The following is an 11778-nucleotide window of genomic DNA, read 5'->3' as shown; positions in this document are numbered from 1 at the left end:
GACTTCTGGGGGGGGGGGCGGTCGGCGGTAATACTGCTACTTTTAAGAGCTCCAAACTTGTTATGGATGGGTTTATTTATATATAAAATAAGAAAGTTTCCTCTTGTGGGGGGGGCGATCGCCCCGATCGCCCCCCTCTGGATCCGCCCCTGGCCCAAAGGAGGTTAACCATATATTAAACTATTTTCGTTTCCATACAGAGTAAATCAATATGTGATATATTACTGTAAGAATTTATCATATGGTTTGCAGTTAGTTAGTTGCAGCACCTCAATAATAATGCAAAATGCACAGCCTTATACAATCCTATATTCAAACTCAAACAAGATTTACGTACAATCATTTATTAAGCTGTTATCATCCATTGCTTGTACGATATAAAGATTATTTTACCTCATTCTTTTCCTTAATAGTATCTTCTACTAAAGTGCAGTTGTTACCACAAGAGGCCTGAATAGAATTTTCCAGAAATAACTTCTCTGTACATTTTAATTAACAGGTATTTTTTTTTAAATGTCGCAATAATTAAAAGTGTGGTGTCAGCCGGAAACGCATTCGCTTACAATATTATTCCTACTCAGTACTCGCCATTAAAAATGAAACACCAAGAAGGAGACTGGGTAGATGCGCCAAAGTTCCCAGGCCGATACCTAATAGTAAGTGCAGAATACTCTTAAACGTTCGCTGTATTCGCTGTGTGACAACGTGGTGACAGCGGAGGCGTTGTACAGCCATCGACTAAACATATTTATTCTTCCCTGCTATAGACATTCTGCAAATTTGGACTTTCCTGGATGCATCCTTCTTAGTGCAACATTTTAAGGAAAGAGCAATTTAACAGTCTCATACATTGCTTAAAGAAAGAGCAATGATTCTCAGAATTACTCGGAAGATATATATACACAATAATTTAAAACGGTTATTTCAAACTTTGCAATTCAAAGCACGAAAAGAACTATAGATAAAGGAACACTGATTTTAGCCAAATAGTAATTAGTAAACTCAATCACACTCAGTACCATTAGTTGCTTGGTGTTATCCGTAAGTCAGAGATCACGGTATCTCATTTCGTGTAGATTTTTGCATTTGTTTAACGCTAAAAATGTATTTTATCGCTAATTGAACCCAGTACCATATATATACCAACAGGACGTACCTTAGTCACAAGGTGACATGAGTGAAACACTAAACTATTCGATTGACACCTGCGGCCTTGTCAACACTAGAGAAAGTTACAAAGTGATTAAGTAAATACGGAACATAGTTCATACAAAGTATAGCGATGTATGAAGTCTCCGTTTCATACGACTTGGATAAAGGATACATCTGAAATAGCAACAAAGAAATATATAATGATTTCTCTGGATAATTTGGATTAGTCCAGAATTCGAACACACACACGCTGGTAAGTCCAACATTTTTTTTTTTTTTTTTTTTAACTTCGTTCTTCGGATTCCCAATAAAGTTGACTACTGAAAAGCTGAGTTATAGATTCTGTATTAAAACAACACCTTCGCTAGACATGTTCAGTATACACATTGTCTTACATACAGAACAATACATTAGTTATTAATGCATGTCTGAAATAATAGTGCTTCGTATAGAATTTTACTTCATCCAATCGCAATAGCACAAAGATAAAAAATATTGCTAGGGATAATGGTCTTATTACAGAGAAAAATAATTAAAATGACTTAACATTAACAATCATTTTCTTTAAACAGAGATAATATTTTATTATAATTTATGGAAGAAAGAAATAATTTGTAGTACAGTATCTTTATTAGGGTTATATATTCGTACAAAATAATGTAAGTACAACTGAGTCTGTCTTCAGAAAGGGCGTACTTTTAGCCACAACCTACACTGCTTCTTTTGACTGTCTTTCAAGCAGAATTCTGGTTTGATGCACGAAATACCTGCAACAAAAATCAGAAAATATTTAAAATGTTATATTCAGTGTGCTTAATTTGGTTGTACTTAACAATACAAAGTATCTTAACATTTTTGAGATTAAATGGACAAAATATGTTCGGTCAGGTATGGACTTTTGGGTTGCACGTAGAAAAACTATGAAGTGTTTATTGATGCTGAACAACAACTCAAAATGTATTACCATTCAAAAGTAAGTGGGTACCTCAATGGTGTTCGGGCTACCATGGGGTACCTAATGTCTGTATTTTTTAGATATATGAAAATATATGTCTCTAAAATGTAAGGAACTGACATCTGTTTACCGAAAAACTCAACTCGGTAAGCCTTATGGATATCGAGATATGGGAAAATAAAGAGCGACACTACAGAACTGTGGAGTTTGCGTACTAGATGGTGCAGTTTCGGAAACGTAATTACGAGGGCTTACAACAACCTCAAAAGTAGTTTCAATTAAATACACTACACACACGCCCTGATGGGGGTTTTCGGGTACCATGATATTCCCAGAACTCTCATTTCTAAATATTCTAAAATATGTCTTAATAACGTTTTAAAGAACGTTAGAGGTGTGTGTTTACCGAAACCGCAAGTCGGTACGCCTAACAGTTACCGAAATATGGTGAAATAAAAAGCGACACCATAGGTACGTGGAGCTTGCATATTAGACAGTACAATTTAGAAAATTAATTAAAATATGACTATCAAGATATTGTCAAATAAAGGGAGGATCCATATAGTTATGGGGTTTTCGTGTTAGGTGGTAAAATTTCCGAAACCGGTCATGTAAAGTTAATAAGCATCAGTAGCAATTTCATCTTAAAATAATTAGGTATTTCCATGGAGTTTAAGAACATCATGGGGTCTACCAAGATTAAATTTTAAAAGTTTTGTAAAATATATTTTGACATTTGTAAAGAGTATTAGAAATATGTATTTACCTAAAAGTTCCAGCTAGTACATCTAGCAGCTAGAGAGACACCATACAATAAAAGCGTATTAGATCTTGAAATTTCAGAAAACAATTATTGATCCTAACAAAAGTTAAATAAGATGGTACTTATATGGGTTAAGTGAGAACCTCAGACTCGTCAGTACAATTTCGATCGAAAGATTAATTCAGCTCTAAATTTTCTTTGGACAATTCCAAGCGTTCATCGGGCTCTGAAATAAAGTGAACATTTTTTGTCAATATCTAATATAGCAAGCGAGATATAAGGAATTATGTATTTTATGACGTCGTAAAAATAGAGACCCACATGGATTTGTACTTTTGAGTATTTGCTGTAAGAAGAAGAAATTTCAGAAAACAACCGTATATACCTTAATAGACAATTAAATGGGCGGGGGCACAGTGGCTTAGTGGTAGAGTGCTTACCTCTGGTGTATTGGGTTCTTGGTTCGATCCACGGCCAAGTCAGTTTGTAGTGGACATCGTATTCGTGGGTTTTCTCGGGGTACTCTCCTCCCACCTTTGCATTCCATCAATTCTGTCAACAACATTCACTTGCTTTAATCATAATCTCCCTGAGACTAAAATGCATAATCGTGGGTCGCTACACTGAAATATTTCCTTTTATTTAATTTTAAAATTAAATAGGGAGTTAAGTATGATCGTATCTCTACGGGTTAAGTGAATACTCCAATAGTTTCTGCAAAAAAAAAAAAAGATTAGTTAAACACCCTACCACTAAGCTACTGTGTCCCCGCCCATTGAATTGTCTATTAAGGTATATACAGTAGTTTTCTGATTTTTTTTTTCTTATAGGAAAGACCCAAAAGTACAAATATATAAAGATCTCTATTTTTACGCCATAAAATATATAATTCCTTTTATCTTGGTTACTATCTTAGATATTGACAGCGAATTTTCATTCTTTTGTACAGCTCGATGAACCATTGGAATTGCCTGAAGAAAACCTAGGACTGAACTAATCTTTCGATCGAAATTGTACTGAGGTACTGATTTAACCCATAGAAGTACCACCTTATTTAATTTTGTTGCGACCAATAATTGTTTCCGAAATTTCAAGCTTTTATTTCACAGTGTTTCTCCAGATGTTAGATGTACTAGCTGGAAGTTTTGGGTAAATACATATTTCAAATACTGTTTACAAATGTCAGATTATATTTTCAAAAGCTTTTAAAATTTAATTTTGGTAGACTCCATGATGTTCTAACACCCCATGAAGATATCTAATTACTTTAAGATGAAATTGCTACTGGTGTTTATTAACTTTCCATGACCGATTTCGGAAATTTTAGCATCTAACACGAAAACCCCTTAACTGTGTTGGTCCTCCCTTTATTTGACAACATCTTGATAGCCGTTAGTCATATTTTAATTCAATTTCCGAATTGTAGCGTCAAGTATGCAAGCCCCACATACCTATAGTTTATTCCCCCCCTAAAAAAATCAGTTCTTTACATTTTAGAGACATGTATTTCCATATATCTAAAATGCAGAAATTAGGTACCGCATTGGAACCCCATTGGAGTACTCACTTACTTTTGCATAGCAAGGTAAAAACGCCAGTGGTTCTCACTTTAAGTTTGAAAACATACTATTTTGTCTCTTCTCTGAGCATCGTGAATCTGTCGGAGCTGTACCATAGTTGGAAAGACTCACTGATCCTTCCTATAGTGACCATGTAGTCAGAATTCAAAAAGGAGTAGCCCTTGAAGGAAAAACAATATTTTAAAATCCTTGCACCAGTAGTCGTCACCTTAAAATCAAAATGTTCCAGTAGTAGTCAGGATTTTCTACCAGTGTTCATCACTCAAATAACTTGACAATTTATTCAAAAACGCACTGTGTATCAGTTTAGGGTTGAGAATACAATATAAAGTAGTAAGCTTAATAACTTTGCATCACTTTTAGCACTCAAGAAAGAAAATAAAAACGTTTTTACATACTTTTTAAAGCAATTTCAGAAAGAAAAATGTTAACTGAATTCAAAAGTTAACTGTATATCACTTCCACGTTAAGAGTACAATATTAAATACTATGTTTAATAACTATACGTCACTTTAAACTCTCGAGAATGAACATAAACAATTGTACATACATTTTAAAAACAATCTGAGAAACAAAATAAGTTAACTGAATTCAAAATTTAATTATACACCACCTTAAGCTTAAGAATACACTATAAAATGCTGAGATTAATAAAAAATGAAATCTTTAAGTTTAACGTCCCACGGTTATGCCGGTTAGGATAAGGAGACGGTGATAATGAGAAATGAGTGAAATGGTGGAATGAACAAAGTGGGAGGAAACGGGAGAACCCCGAGAAAACCCACGAGCAAGGTGTTTGTCCACCACAAAGTCCACACGGCGCGAGTTGGGATCGAACCAGGGACCCCAAGCACCGGAGGTGAACGCTCTACCACTGAGCCACCGCCCCCCCTGAGATTAATAACAATGCATTACTGAAGAATGAAAACAAAAATGTTTTAGCTACCTATATTGTATTTACATGTTATTTCTCATTAACATTTTTTTTTTTTTTTTGATAACTCATGATCAAGTCTAGGGATGCGCAAGAGAAAAGATTTGAGGTTGTCTCCTCTCGAAAAGGTGCCGCGAAAGTTGTCTCGTCTCGAAAACTGGATCCGTTTCTATTGGAAAAGCTCTATCTTGTCTCGAATTTCGTAACAAAAATTGTCTCGTCTTGTCTCGTGCGCATCCCTAATCAGGTCCATAGCCAAAAACTTCATTTCGGAGGGTGCTCGATAGGGCTTTGGGATATCCGAATTTAGATATAGATAATCGATGTCGACAAACTATCGAAACTTGTTCGAAATATCGAAAAATACAGCAATATCGAAATATAAACAATATCAAAAATCGAAAACATAGAAATATGAAAGAGATCAAAAATATGGATATATCGAACAAAAATGGATATATGATCTTGGAATACGATTTGGTGGAATAATGAGGGAGAAAAATAATCATTGATTAAATATTAAATTGAAAAGAAATAAGAGCCTGACGCTCAAATACTTATCTATCCGGCACCCATCTTGATCCCCATAAAATATCATGAAGTGCTTCATTGATTCTAAACCCAATAATAGTAATTTAACAATAAACACAATATATAATTTACTACGCACCTTGAAATGTAGAAATTAATGATTGTAATCCCCAGCTTTCCAATAGACCTTTGATTTCTCCAAATGAAGATTCGGATATCTTGTTTCTTCTCAAGCAATAATGGGTTACAATAATCAGTTGCAGTCCAAAGCCAAGTCACTAAGTTAAGCATAAAAATAAAAGAATTCATTAGTTAGATGCATACAAAATCCTACGCATGTAAATCCGAATCTACTTGTATTAAATTGTAAATTTAAACAAACTAAATTATACTACAGTTATAGTGACATCAAACATAGACCCTACATTAAATAAGGTATACAGGGTGTCTCAAAAGTCCCCTGACATAGGGTAACTCTGTTATTATCAGAGTTACAACAGAATGTAGGAGGGAAAAGCATATCCAATTATGATGTTTTCAATCTAAAGTGAAGGAATTTTTAAAATCGGATGACCCGTTTGCGCTGTACACTCTCTATGCGCCCAATGTGAAATGAAAATGCAACGTTGCCATTTACCTGGACCCACAACAGAAGTGAGTGAAGTTACTGTCTTTTACGCTAACATGTCGATGGCCAGCCCCCGTTTCAAACAGTAACTTCATTCACTTATGTCGTGGGTCCAGGTAAATGACAACGTTGCATTTTCATTTAAAATTGGGTGCATAAAGAGTATACAGCACATTCATCTTGTCCGATTTTTTAAAAAAGTGTTCACTTTAGATTGAAAACGTCATATTTCGAGATGTTTTTCCTCTTACATTTTGTCGTAACTCTGATAATAACAGAGTTACCCTATGTCAGGGAACGTTTGAGACATCCTGTATACATCATAAGAGGTTCCTTTCTTAATTCTACACGGATGTGGTTTCATTGAATGTGAGGTGGGTGATACACATTAGGCCTTTTGGGAGTACGTCACACGGACGACCGTAATTTTGTGTTCAAAATTTTTATGAACTGGTGGGATATGTGATACATATGGCCACGGGCTAGAATTTTCTCAGTATGTCAAATATGCAATCAGATTTCATGCAGCTTAATTTGGTGAAAAGCTATTGCCAATTGAACGTTACATTTACCTCTTTATTGCAGATGTTGAACCATGCCGTTAGCACGTGAGGAATGGATCGAAATAATCAAACTGTGGGGCGGGAGGAGTATATGTGCAGTGGTTGCCGATTGCAGAGTCATCCACAATGTGACTCTGTGTCACATGTTTCAGTGTCACAGTAATTAACTAAATTTGAGAAGACGGGCACATTCGTAAACATACATCGTAGCGGTTCAAACTCGCGGGACCTTGTTCCTTCCCCATTTTGAACCAGTACATGAAAATGCCATTTACTCCATGTTTGCCTGCGCCGATTTTGAAAATTCCTTCACTAATCGATTTCTCCCGTTGAGTACTACAAGAACCAGTTAAAATCTCGCGGGCCCTTTATTCTTCCCCATTTTGAACCGGTACATGAAAGTGCGATTTTTTTTCATGCTTGCCTGCGCCGATTTTGAAAATTCCTTCACTAGTCGATTTCTCTCGACGAGTACTACAAGAATCAGTTAAAATCTCGCGGTCCTTTTTTCTTCTCATTTTGAACCGGTACCTGAAAATGCGATTTTCTTCATGTTTGCCTGTGCCGATTTTGAAAATTCTTTCAGTAATCTATTTCTGTCGTCGAGTACTACAAGAATCAGTTAAAATCTCGCGGGCCTTTTTTTCTTCCCCAAGCCAATATTTTTTTGTATATTTTGAATGTATTCAAGTATGGAACAAAAGTATTATATAATTCCCTTAGTAGGCTTCTCAACTTAATATTTTTCAACTTAAATTTTATTTATTTTAATTATTTATTTTCTTGTGACTCAATATTTAATTGCAATCGTTCATTGGGGAGAAGGGTGGCCATTCTCAAATATATAAATATAGTATTCTTAAAATTTATGTGTTCTCGTACTATTAGTTTCTTCCACTAGACCTGGAAATTGCAAAATTAATACCTGGAAAACCTGCAAAATTCAGGGAAATTGAGTTCCATATTTATGTATGAACACTGCTATTTACAATTTTTTTTTTTTCGAATAGGGAGAACTGTACGAAAGGGTGGTTTGAGAATAGTATAACAGTAGGTTTCTGGGAGTGTTGTTCGAAATGAAATCTTTAAGTTTTACGTCCCACTATTATGCTGGCTAGGCTCAAGATGACGGGGTGTTGTTCGGTGGGGGTCAATGTTGCCAATTTTGGGTAAAGTCGCTAAATAAGGGGAATTCGACCTCAACGATAGCGCAGGGTGACCATAAAATTTTCAGTTAAAAACGGGACAGGTTCTTGCAACACTAGACTTTTAGATCTACCTTTGTTCTTATCAGTGCCTTGATATCAGAGTTCCCCCTCTCTCTCTTCGTTACAGAGCGGGTACTTATGAAAAAGGAAAGACACGTTGAAGTTTGTTTAACACACAACCAACTGCTAAAACCTCTGCTGCCTTTCGAGCAGTACTGCGAACTATAGAGTATTTTTAATATAGGGATTTTCAGTTCAATTTTTGCCGCTTTGTTATTATTAATACTTTTAAAAGGAGTAAAGGTACTGGGTTTGTTATTTACTTCTTTCATTTACATAAAACGGGACGAATACTACTTTTTTCCATCTACTGACGGGACGGCCGCGACACGCCCCTAAAACGGGACTGTCCCGGTCAAAACGGGACGTATGGTCGCCCTACGATAACGACAAAAAAAAAATTCCGATTGGAGACTTTTTTGGGTGATTTTTAAATAACGATTTACCTACTTACACATTTAGCGACTTTTTGCTGCAAACAAAATGTTCATCTGTAGAGAAGCATTATTAGTTCAAAACAGTTTTTACGTTATTTTTTTCTGTTTGTTTGTTTTAATCAGCGCAAGTGATGAAGAGTTTGGAAATACAGCGTACTCACTACTCCACAATCCTGCATTGTTATGTTACCCTTGCCCTCTAACGAAGAATAACTACAAACTTGATGTCCTTTAGTTCGCAGAGTTTCCGTTGAGAGACACACGTAATACATCATTACCGATAGCAACAAGATTAGCTATAGATGCGTGAAAAAAGGCGAAGAAGGTGTTTGTTATATTTGTCCTCTGGGGTCTTTTAATTATTCTGCACTTTTTCTTTTACAAAAAATTGCTTAACGTAAGTACTGTAGTGTTAATTATTTCGGAACTATTTTGACCACAACATGAACAAAAGTACCCGAAACAACCTGAAATGATCCCTGAATTAAATGATTGGTTGCGCCCTGTTTACAAAGATGTGAATAGAACCAGCGGCGCAAATCTGTCTTCAACATTGGGGGGGGGGGAGGGTAAGACCGTTACCATACTTTTTTTGGCGATGTCCAAAATACTTATGAAGTTGAAAAACAATGTTGTGGAGGATCAGAGTTGTCTTTAGCGTTAGGAGGCTGCAGATTTGAGGCTTATTCTGGGGGACATCTCACGTTCCTTTGTAGCAATCGGACAAAAATAATCAAATTTCTCCCAAAAAACACATTTCAAATCGGATTATTTGGGAGAAGTCCCCCTCAGTTCCAAGATTGGAGGGGACATGTATCCGTCATCCCCCCCCCCCCCGGGATTTGCGCCAGTGAGTAGAACATATTGTTTAGTTTACATCTACAACTTTTACAATGCTTATAGACAATGAATTTCTCGATTATTTCTTATAGCGACTTTTCACCCAAAATTGGAGTCGTCACCTCTCGTTTCAAAACTTATTGCCAACATTTTAGAAACTGGTTGCGGGGAGAGCTACAATGGATGATTCAAGTTATTTCGTCGCTTCCGCTGTGAACCTAAGTACAAGATTCCAAAAGTCACATTTTTTTGGTTCCAAACAATATGTCTGCTGGGTGAAAGCATAGACTGGAATGTGTTGCCTTTCCTACCTTAACTTTAATCCCATAGTAGCTCCTTTCCCAAAGTTAAAAAAATGCAATTCTTCCTTTCTTAATAGTACTTATGACCCAAAGTATTACGTAAGCATTGTATGTTACTTATGTAGCTCACAGAGCCGCAGCTATGGGCAAGCAAGCAAAGCACGTGTCCCGGGCGCGTGGTTGGAGGGGCGCCTAAAAGAGAGGTTATATATTAGTACTTTTCCTGGCGGTATTTAATACTTTTCATCAGAGTGCGAAATCATGAAATCAAAGTGAGAGGAAAAAATGAAATGAAATCTTTGAGTTTTACGTCCCACGGTTATGCCGGTTAGGCTAAAGGAGACGGTGATTATGAGAAATGAATGAAATGGTGGAATGAAGTAAGTGGGAGGAAATGGGAGAACCCCGAGAAAACCCACGCACACGGTGTTTGTCCACCACAAGGTTCACTTGGCGGGGCTAGGATCGAATCCGTGACCCCAAGCACCAGAGGTGAACGCTCTACCACTGAGCCACCGCGGCCCTAAAAGTGAGAGGAGACTGGAGGAGTGAAGAGAGAGAGAGAGAGACAGAGAGAGAGAGAGAGAGAGAGAGAGAGAGAGAGAAGAAAACGCTCGCACTTTTACACTTCAAAGTAAATTAAGTCATTTATTTTTTCTGTCCCCCTCCTCCCCCTCCCCTAAGTTCTACTGTCAAAGTAAATAGCTAAAAACACTCCCAGGCCAGAAGCGCATCTACGTTGGAAATTTGATCGAGATCGGTCGGTCGGTGCAAGAGATTAAGAAAAAATGAAATGAAACCTTTGAGTTTTACGTCCCACAGTTATGCCAGTTAGGCTAAGGGAGACGCTGATGATGAGCAATGAATTAAATGGTGGAATGAAGTAAGTGGGAGGAAATGGGAGAACCCCGAGAAAACCCACGCACACGGTGTTTGTCCACCACAAGGTTCACTTGGCGGGGCTAGGATCGAATCCGGGACCCCAAGCACCAGAGGTGAACGCTCTACCACTGAGCCACCGCGGCCCCCGGCCGGGAATCGAACCCGGGTGTCCCACGCCAAAGGCGTGTTCATTAACCACTTAGCCACGAAAGAGCTCATCTGTGAGGCAGTGTAAACCCCCCAAAAAAGAAAGAAAATAAACGCACACTGGATGTTTGCGCAACTGAGGATCAAAACATTCTCAATGGAGTATGAGAAATGGTAAACGTCAATCAATGTGTGCTTTTGCTTATTCATTACTTCGTTAATACTTAATTCCTTCTAGAAATAGTAAAACAATACTATGAAGAAACACTAATTAAACTAATAACAATTACGTTGTATTTCTTACCATACCGTTTTTACCACCCATAGAATTTCAATCTAGCACTATACTGCATTATCACGCCGTAACGAAAGCTGAAATTCAAAGACATGGCACTCATTAACTGTTGAAGCTGTGTTGTAGCTACCTGTATATCACGCGGCCTTCGTTGGTACTCCTCAACATAAATACGTCACAGCCCAAAGCCAGGAAACATCACAAACAGAAGACAGGGGCACAAGCAGTGCCTGACACTTCACGAACTCAAACCCACCAAGACTCAACTCAACATGACCTTCAATTACGTTCTAGAAACCAAATCAGTGCTAAGGCACAAACTCACCAACTTCCTATATGAAAACACAAGAAAAAAATCTAACGTTTTGGTTCCAAAGTGATGACATAACAATAATACTAAAAAGGTTTTAATTTTCAGTAACCCAAACATTAATTAACTAGGGAACATAACAAAGCAAAAATAAATAAATAAAAATAAATTAAATTAAAAAATAAAAACCT

General features: G+C 36.9%; 1 long non-coding RNA gene across 1 annotated transcript; it reads right to left on the bottom strand.

Moving 5' to 3' along the window:
* Positions 1-1772: 1772 nt before the first annotated feature.
* On the bottom strand, positions 1773-11537 carry LOC145694220 (uncharacterized). The gene is made up of 3 exons (XR_014132964.1): positions 11408-11537; positions 6055-6193; positions 1773-1919 (listed from the first exon to the last, which is right to left on the bottom strand). It is a non-coding gene; the product is annotated as an uncharacterized LOC145694220 (long non-coding RNA).
* Between the last annotated feature and the right edge of the window lie 241 nt (positions 11538-11778).

This window comes from Thermobia domestica, chromosome 9, assembly GCF_964235325.1.
Source record: "Thermobia domestica chromosome 9, izTheDome1.hap1.1, whole genome shotgun sequence".
Taxonomy (NCBI): Eukaryota; Metazoa; Arthropoda; class Insecta; order Zygentoma; family Lepismatidae; genus Thermobia; species Thermobia domestica.
This window is presented reverse-complemented; position numbering and strand designations above follow the sequence as displayed.